Genomic DNA, 8904 nt, shown 5'->3' on the forward strand with positions numbered 1-8904 from the left:
TTAGAAGAAGAGGGGGCAGCAAAGAAAACTAAGGAAGGGAAGCAATAAACCTAAAAGGTGGTAGTATCTGAGAAGCTGAGTGAAATAAAAGTTTTAAGAAAGGAGAGGTCAATTGTGTAAAACTTTGCAGAGAGGTCAAGCATGACAAGAACAGAATATCGATCATTAGATTTGGCAAGATGGAGGTCACTGGTGACTTTGACAAAGGCCAAAGAAAAAAGACTGATTAAGTGAGATAAACACAGAATTCAAAAGAGAAATTGAAGAGAAGACACACAGACAACTATTTTGAGGAGCTTTTCTGTGTGGTAGAGCAGAGGAATGGAACAGGAGCTGGTGAGAAATTTGAGTATATGCATATCTATTTACATGTATAAATATATTTAGGAATATGACCTATGTATGGGATATAAAATAGGAAATTGAAGATACAGGGCATTAAGGGGATTATTGTAGAAATAAGGGTCTTGCTTAGGTAAGAGGGCTTGGGATATAGTGCACAAGAGGAGGGGTTTGCCTGTCCTGATAACATCCAGGGTAGTAATAAGAGAAAAGACAAAGTTTGTAAACACAGATGCAGTAGAATAGTTAAATTTGACAGAATACGGATGTTTGTTTTATTACTTTAATTTTGCCAGTCACATAAGAAGCAAGGTTAGGAAGCCATTAGATGGCCGACCAGAGAGAAGATAGTATAAATTTATTTTGGATAGTGGAAAAGCAATTTTGCCAGGGAAGTATAGTGGCATTTCCAGGAAAAGTTTAATGTTCCCAAGAGATTTGGGGTCGTTAATTAAAGTGAAACCTCAGCGCGATTGTGTGATTTTCTCTAGCTATGCTCAGCTGCTCTGGGAGGTGATGAACAAGATTAAACTTGATTTGGGGTTTTGCAAGGCATTGCGATAGAAGGACAGAAGGGCAAAAGAATTGAGAGTATGCAAAAGAGTGATCTCAGTGAGGAAGCGTGAAATCTGTGTTAGGTTAGGAGGAAAGTGAGCAACAGATAAGAGTTACAGTGGAATTAAATAATTGTTGGAATGAGACACCTAGAATAATTCAACTGGAAAAATATGAAGTAGTGGTCATAATGAGTTGTTTGGAATCAGTGTTTCAGAGAGTATGGCCAAACTGTAGGGTATAGGCAATGGAGCCAGTGGCCAACTTGTGGTGAAAGGAAAAAAGCCTTGGAAGGGAAGTCAAAGAACTGAGACATGGGAAGATCAGGTCTGTTTCTATGAGGGTGTTGAGTTTGCCAAAAATGATGATAACTAATGTTAGTAGGGAGAAAGAAAGTGAGCCAGATGCTCAGGTTTTCAGTGAATAAGGGAAAATGACCTGGACATCAGTAGGTGACGGTATCGAGGTGAGTAGTGAGTGGTATAATCTTATAGAGTGAACCTTAAGAGAACAGGAGCATTTTAAAGGGAGAAGAAGACATGGTCTGTTGAAAAAAGGATATATGGGGCTGGCCTAGTGGCATAGTGGTTAAGTTTGCACACTCTGTTTCAGTGGCCTGGACTTCACGGGTTTGGATCTCAGGCACGAACCTACACACTCTCATCAAGCCATGCTGTGGTGGCATCCCACATACAAAATAGAGGAAGATTGACACAGGTGTTAGGTTGGGGCCAATCTTCCTCACACACACACAAATAATGATAGTAACAAAAAACAGGATAAGGTATTTATTTCTAAGAGATGCTGGAAAATTTAAAATGGTGAAATGAGCAAGGAAAAGATTTCTCTGTTGAAGGATAACCATTCAATGATTCATAGGGAAAATTCAGGTGGAAAACTTTAATAATAGATAATCTTCATGAATGCCTAGAATTATTGCACATTATCTTACAAAGATATTGCAAGTTAGATATTTATTACTCTCATTGGTAATAGAGGAAAATACAGTTTAGGGAAGTTGAGAATATGCCCAAGGTTGTCACAAGGCTTATAGTAGAAAGGGCTGAACTTGAACCTAGATCTGTCTGATTACGGAGGCTATGCTTCTCCCACTTCACCTTATTATCATTTGTTTATTATGTGGAATAAAAACAGAACATATGATATATTAAGAGCTGAAGAAAGCGCTGAGATAAAACCCTAAAAGACAGGAATAGTCTTGTTCTCCTATGTTTTAAGAAGCCAATATATTAATTTTTACTGAACACTTAAAGTGTACAAGGTGTTGTGGGAAATGGAAAATATAAGAGAACTCTCTACTCTCTAGTTGCTTACTATTTATGAGTAGACATACAATTATTCACATACATTGTATAAGTAAAGGTAACTATACACTAAGTCAGTGTTTCAGTGCTAAATAGGTGTTATAAACAATAAGCACAAACTGAAGTGTACTGGGGTGGAAATCACTGTGGGCTGGAGAGGAAGAGAAGGCTTTATGGAAGATGCAGAATTCTGCTGGACTGTAAGGGATGGAGAGGACCCACAACGACAGGAGTGGGGAAGGCATTTCAGGTAGAAGTGAAAATAGTAGCGAAGGCAGAAATGCTAAAAAGCATACTCTTATGCAAAAGAATATAAAGAAATGCCCTCAGCTCTACTTAGTTTCAATATGCATGTGTGGAGGTTTGTATGGGACAGAAATAGGGTATTCGACTAGAATAGTGAGTTAGACCATATCATGAAGAATCTTGAATTCCAGGCTAGGAGTTGAATGCTAAGCTTAGGAGATGAAATTTGCAATATTATCCACTAAGGAGCTTCGAATACATTCTTGATTATGGGAGTGCAGGGATGAAAGGTTTGTTGCATAAACTCTGGCTTCCTTCACTGCTTGCACTAAATGCTAATACTCTCCAAGGATCTTGCAAATGCGTCCCTGTCATTCCTATCCCTTTCTTTTTCTTTCTTTTTCTTGCAGGCTTTTTTTGGTGAGGAAGTTTGGCCCTGAGCTAACATCTGTTGCCAGTCCTCTTCTTTTTTTGTCTCCCCAAAGTACATAGTTGTATATACTAGTTGTAAGTCCTTTTAGTTGTTCTATGTGGGATGCCACCACAACATGGCTTGATGAGCAGTGTGTGGGTCCATACCCAGGACCTGAACTGGTGAACTCTGGGCCACTGAAGTGGAGAGCATGGACTTAACCACTACAACACCGGGCTGGTCCCCTATCTCTTTCTTAGTGACATCTCAGAGTCTCTTCATTTTAATCAAGCTACTCCCAACTTCCGCACACATCTGGTCCAGCATTACCTCTAGATGTGTTTTGCTGAGGTTGCTGCCCTGCCTTTAAGGTCCTCATTCCTCAGCTGCATGACCCCTGCTTTGCTTCCTCCAAGACCTTGCTAGAGGCTCCCTTTCTCCTAGATGCCTTCCCAGACTAACTTTCCTCCTCCGAGATCAGCTCCCAGCTTTGTATTTCTTGGCATTGCTAGATTGTTTGTAGGTATGTAATTTTGGCTTTGCTTATGTTGTCCATTTGTTGTCCGTGTGTTACTTTTGTTTTCCTTGGGGTCAATGACCTTGTCTTCAGTTCTTTAGTGTTCTTTAATGTAATTAGCACAGTGCTTTGAAAACAATAGAAGAGTACAAAGAAACACACCCTTGAACCCAGCTTTGTTTCTCTGGATGAGATTCTCTTTGGTTTGAAGGTAACCATAATAACTAACAATAGTGTTTCAGATTGAACTCTCATTTATAATATTTTGGATCTGATCATAAAATAAGATTTAAATAAATTTCTACATCTAAAATTTCAATGCGGTTTGGCAAAATCTTCTTTTTTTTCTTATGAACTCTATCTTAATTGGAAAATTGAATGGAAACTTTACTGAGTCTTATCTGGGGACATTTATAACTTTTTACAATTCATTTTCTGTCTTCCAGTTCAAGTCAAACAAAAAAATTATGCATTCTTTCTTTTTTATTTGTAGCTTCTTTGGAAAGAAGATATTTGCCAATCATAGATCTTTTAAGCATGATTTTCCCTGAAATTTCATTTAATTAAGGAAAGCACCCTGCAGAATGTGGAAGCCCAGTGTCCCCAGACTTCTGCCCCCAAGTGCAACTTTCACCTTAATGGAACTCCAATCATCCCACAAACGAATATATTCAAAATAGCTCGCTAGGCAGTTTCTGGGTTCTCAGTCTCTCCTCTACCCAATATAGTCCCCCTTTTCCTTCCTCACTTCTTTTCCTTTATCAAATTTATTAATAAGTTCATGGAAGGGCTTCAGTTTAAAAAATATATAATAAAGAAGAAATCCCCATTTAGTGTTAGCTTGGTTAGGTAATTACTTGAAACATGTTAATACTGGTTTATGTATACATAAGAACATTTGTGCTTATTAACCTGATAGAGTATTTTTATTCTCAATATGCTTGCACTGATTTTCTATTTTACTTTTATAAAATCATAAAATTTTAGAGTCAGAAAGGGCCTATGATATAACTCCTCATTTTAAAGAACTGAAAGATTCGTCTAAAGAGATGCAGCCAGTCAGCTTCAGAGCTGAAACTGGCACTTTTTAAATTAAAACATACAGACACACAGACTCGTATATACCCTGACTAAACTTCTTTGACCCAGGTCGGTGTGGACACTGGGGTTAGAAGATGTTTAGGACATGCCTGGCCCTCTGAATTTACAGGGAGTGGGGAAGACAAATAGGTAAAACCATCAATTACAACACAAATTGTTACAAGAAATACATGTGTGGAGTGATACGGGAGTTCAGGAGAAGGGATTTAGGGGAAGTCTTTAGAGAAATAGTCATTTTAAACTGAATTTTAAAGTTCAGCCAAGATTCTTCTAAACTGAGTGTAAGAAAGAGGGCATCAGAAGCAGAGGAAACAATGGGAGTAACAAACATGGAGATATTAAAAGCGCATAGCTTATTCAAAGAATGGTGACTGGTTTCATCTAGTGACAGGTTGGAGAGGGGCCTGAAGGGGAGGAAACTGGCCTGAGACAATGAGGAAAAGGGAAAGTAGAGCTTGTTTGGGGTAGACCTTTTGTACCATGCTGCAGGCTCTAGACTTGTGCTTCAGAGACAATGGAGAGACCCTGAGATTTTTAAAATGACTAAGTCATGTGATTAGATCAGTGTGTCAGCAAGATAAATTGTGATCATAGGATAGCATGGATTAGAGGGAAGAGGTTGTTGAAGTAATTTATATGAGAAATGATCAGGATCTGGGGGGCTGGCCCAGTGGCGCAGCGATTAAGTTCACACGTTCCACTTTGGTGGCCCGGGGTTCGCCAGTTGGATCCCTGGTGCAGACACGGCACCGCTTGGCACACCATGCTGTAGTAGGCATCCCACGTATAAAGTAGAGGAAGATGGGCATGGATGTTAGCTCAGGGCCAGTCTTCCTTAGCAAAAAGAGAACGATTGGCAGCAGATGTTAGCTCAGGGCTAATCTTCCTCAAAAAAGAAAAAAAGAAATGATCAGGATCTGAACTAGGACAGTGTCAGAACAACTGGAGGAAACAAGTTTGATTTAAATATTCTAGACGCAGGAGTAACAAGTGTTGCTGACTGAATAGATTTAGAAGGTGAGAGAGGACTTGAAGGTGGCTTTTACAGTGAATTACTGGCTGCCGTTAAAAGGACAGGAAATACACAGGAACTATGTTAATGTTCTAGACATTAAACCATGCTGACAATGGTTACCTCACTAAATTTTTTAAAGATTACCTAAAAGATCTATTTTCAGATATAGATTTTGTCCAATTCAAGTTTTCTTAAGATAATATGTAAGTCCCTTTCTATATTCTAATAATAAAGAATTAAGTTTAAACTTCAGTGTTTAACAATAAGTACAAGAAAAAGTCAGGAATTTTAAGATGCACCGTTTATTTAATTAACTTTTGAAAGAGCAAATTTCAAAAGAGAATAAGCACTGACAAATGTATGAGTTCATGATTGCTTGAACACTGGGGACACATACTGAGAAATCTGAAGTCACAGCCTCTTTATTCACACATATATTATACACACACACACATATGCATGAATATATATTCATATATATATATACATACAAAAACTATTTAGGACTTACTAGATTTTTTAAGTGTTAAAAATTGTTCTAAATGGTTTACGAATGTTGACTCATTTTTTCTGCATAATAATCCTATAAGGTAGGTATTATTATTATTCCCAGTCTACAGTTATGGAATTTGAGGCACAGGTTGTTTAAGAAACTCAACCAAGGTCACAGAGCTGGTAGGTGTCAGATCCTAACTTTGAACATAAATGTCTGGCTCCAGAGTCCTTGTTATGCTTTTTTAAGAATGTAAGAAACTATCATTTGCCTTTTTCCGATATGTTAGTATTCAGGTAAAGCTGTGTTCATCCTTTACCACATTAGGTGTTGAAAAACTCTATGTACGAAAGGGAAAAGAATGTATTGGTTAGACAGAACTCTCAACAGCAGCATGCTGGATGAATATTCAGCAGATTGGTAAGACAGATATCGTCTGTTCACTGAATCTGGAGTGCAGTTATGGGTCTTTGATTTAATCCTGCATAGACTCTAACAAACAAAAACCTGTCTGCATACACCATTTTCATTTTACTTCTATAAAAAAGCATGATAGCAGACACAAAACTTAAAGGTGTTATTCAGCAATTGGAAATGAAAGTTTACAAGTGTATAAATGAACCTGAGTGTTATAAAGACCAGTTAGTAACATTTTGAGCCTAAGAAATAATCAATTTATTTATAAATAATTCTGCAATTTTTAAAGTATCTTTTTTTTCCCCAGAAAATAATACACACAGACTTTGAGAAGTCAGCAGCAGGAGGAAAGCGAAGGGAGTTCAGCTTCACTGGATTGTGTCAAGGAATAGAAAAAGCCACAATGACTACTATTCTCTTTCCCTTTGCTCTCATGGCCTCTTGAGTTACCATTTATCATTGAGGGATCCTATCCAGGCTCATTTTATCATAATGCTTTCCTTGACTGTCCTTAGCAGTCCCCCTCATTGAAAACCTCCCTCCCTTTAGACTCTACTGGGCACCCGAGGAAATACATGGAACTCATACTAAAAGGGCATTGAACAGGTTAATGGCCTAGTGCCCATGGCTCACACTCACAAATGCTTCATGCTAAAGAACTGCCATGATTTTAATTTCTGCTACCCCATATTGGTTAGGTTTCATAAGTCCATCTGAGAAAAATGGCTGCGGGCATGGGCAGACAAATGGATTCATTCCAGGCATAGATCTACGTGGGGAGTGTATTTTAGTGAACCTGGGGTAATGTTTAAATGCATTGCGATATATTCCAGTGGAGGAAGACTATATCTGATCAGGTGTTTACGGGAAGTGCCACCTCATCTATATCTCTTCTATTATCTTCCAAAATAATAGACACACTTCCACTTACTATGTTCTGTTTATTGCTTTGCAAAGAGCTGGGGCTAGTAAATACCAATTCTTCTTGATTTATACTTGATTTATAGAGTTTCTTTTCAGTATGGGGTAGAAGTCCAGCCACCTGGGTACTAGCCCTCAATTCAACACTAATTAGCCAGATGATGTTGGTGGAAATTCCCACCTCCCCTGAGCCTCATCTGTACAAAGGGATACCACTATGTCTTCTACTTCCTAGGATGATGCAATCATCAAATAATATAGCCATTGTCTATTCGAGGAAAGTCTTAGTTTTTCTGAGTTGCTCTGTCCTGTTGATTCTACTAACAGATGAAGAATAAGTTGTAAGTGAGACATAGAAAGGAAAAATTTAAGTTTGTACATGTGTGTATGTGGTGCTTGTTTTTCACATTTTAAAAGATAATCTATTAGTAACGGACTTCGCTTCATACACTGATTGTTTTTCTCTAGGGTCACAATGAATTGGGCCAGTTCATTCAAAATATGAGACTTAACCATCATGAAAGACCAACTTTGCTCCTGGAATATTGAATTAGGGTTATCACTCACTGACTGTACAGGAAGTATTATGACATAGTTTCTAGCGGCCTGAAACAAATGATAGAGAACAATGACAACAGTCACAAATATTAGCATAGCACCATTTACAAAAGGGCTTTCACAAGCTTTACCTTGCTGAATCCTCATACTATCCTGGGAGGTATAGGTCATTATTATTTCCATTTCAAAAATGAGAAACAGGCTAAGGGACATCAACTTCCCCAGCACCACATAGCGAGAAAGGGACAGCTGTGACCTGACCTAGGTCGTCTGAAATCAGATTCTGAGCTGTTCCCACTATACTGTATTTCATTTTCCAAATAAAACAATTCTTTTTAGCTAAAAAAAATAAATATTACCTAATTTTTTTTTCTGGTGATTCTCAGAGCCAGAACTGAAGTTGTTAGGAATGAGGCAAGCATCCCAGGGAGGATTAAACCTGGAGATAATAACAGCGTGGATAACATTCCCAGAGTACTTGCTTCCTGGCAGATACTGCTATAAGTACTTTGCACATATCAATTCTTTTAAGGGTTACAAAAATCCTGATTTCTATGATGTAATATTCCTCTTCTCATTCACAGGCACTGAAATTAAATAACCTGCTTATGCCTGTGCAGTGAATTAGTTGAATATCTGAATTTTCACCCAGGAAGCCTAGCTTTGGGGCCCAGTGCATAACCTCTTACACTAGGTCACTCCCACCAGCCTATGTCAGCTACACTTGGTGGCATCCCCAGCATCACAGTACCAGGGAAGGACCAGACTGGCAGACAGAGCGGTGACGAGGAGACTAAGTTGGAAAAGGTAAACAGTGATCAATGATGAAAGGCAAGAGGGCAAGAGGGAGGGTCTGGCAAGCAGAGTGGGAGAATCTCTCCACGATAGACTGTTAGCATCACACAGTGGACTTAGCTGCAAGGCTAGCACATGGCAGGAGTCTGGTTCCTGAGGACTCCGGGCAGAAGCAGATAATACACAGTCCCAGAGAGACAAAGGAAT

At 38.6% G+C, this 8904-nt stretch overlaps 1 long non-coding RNA gene across 1 annotated transcript in view; it reads left to right on the forward strand.

Moving 5' to 3' along the window:
• The first annotated feature begins 228 nt into the window (after positions 1-228).
• LOC139073391 (uncharacterized) overlaps positions 229-8904 on the forward strand; it is a 42798-nt gene continuing 34122 nt past the window's right edge. Inside the window, exon 1 of the long non-coding RNA XR_011522062.1 lies at positions 229-336. This is a non-coding gene — a long non-coding RNA (uncharacterized lncRNA). The remainder of the gene's footprint in view (positions 337-8904) is intronic.

The sequence above is a fragment of the Equus przewalskii genome, chromosome 9 (assembly GCF_037783145.1).
Source record: "Equus przewalskii isolate Varuska chromosome 9, EquPr2, whole genome shotgun sequence".
Classification (NCBI taxonomy): Eukaryota; Metazoa; Chordata; class Mammalia; order Perissodactyla; family Equidae; genus Equus; species Equus przewalskii.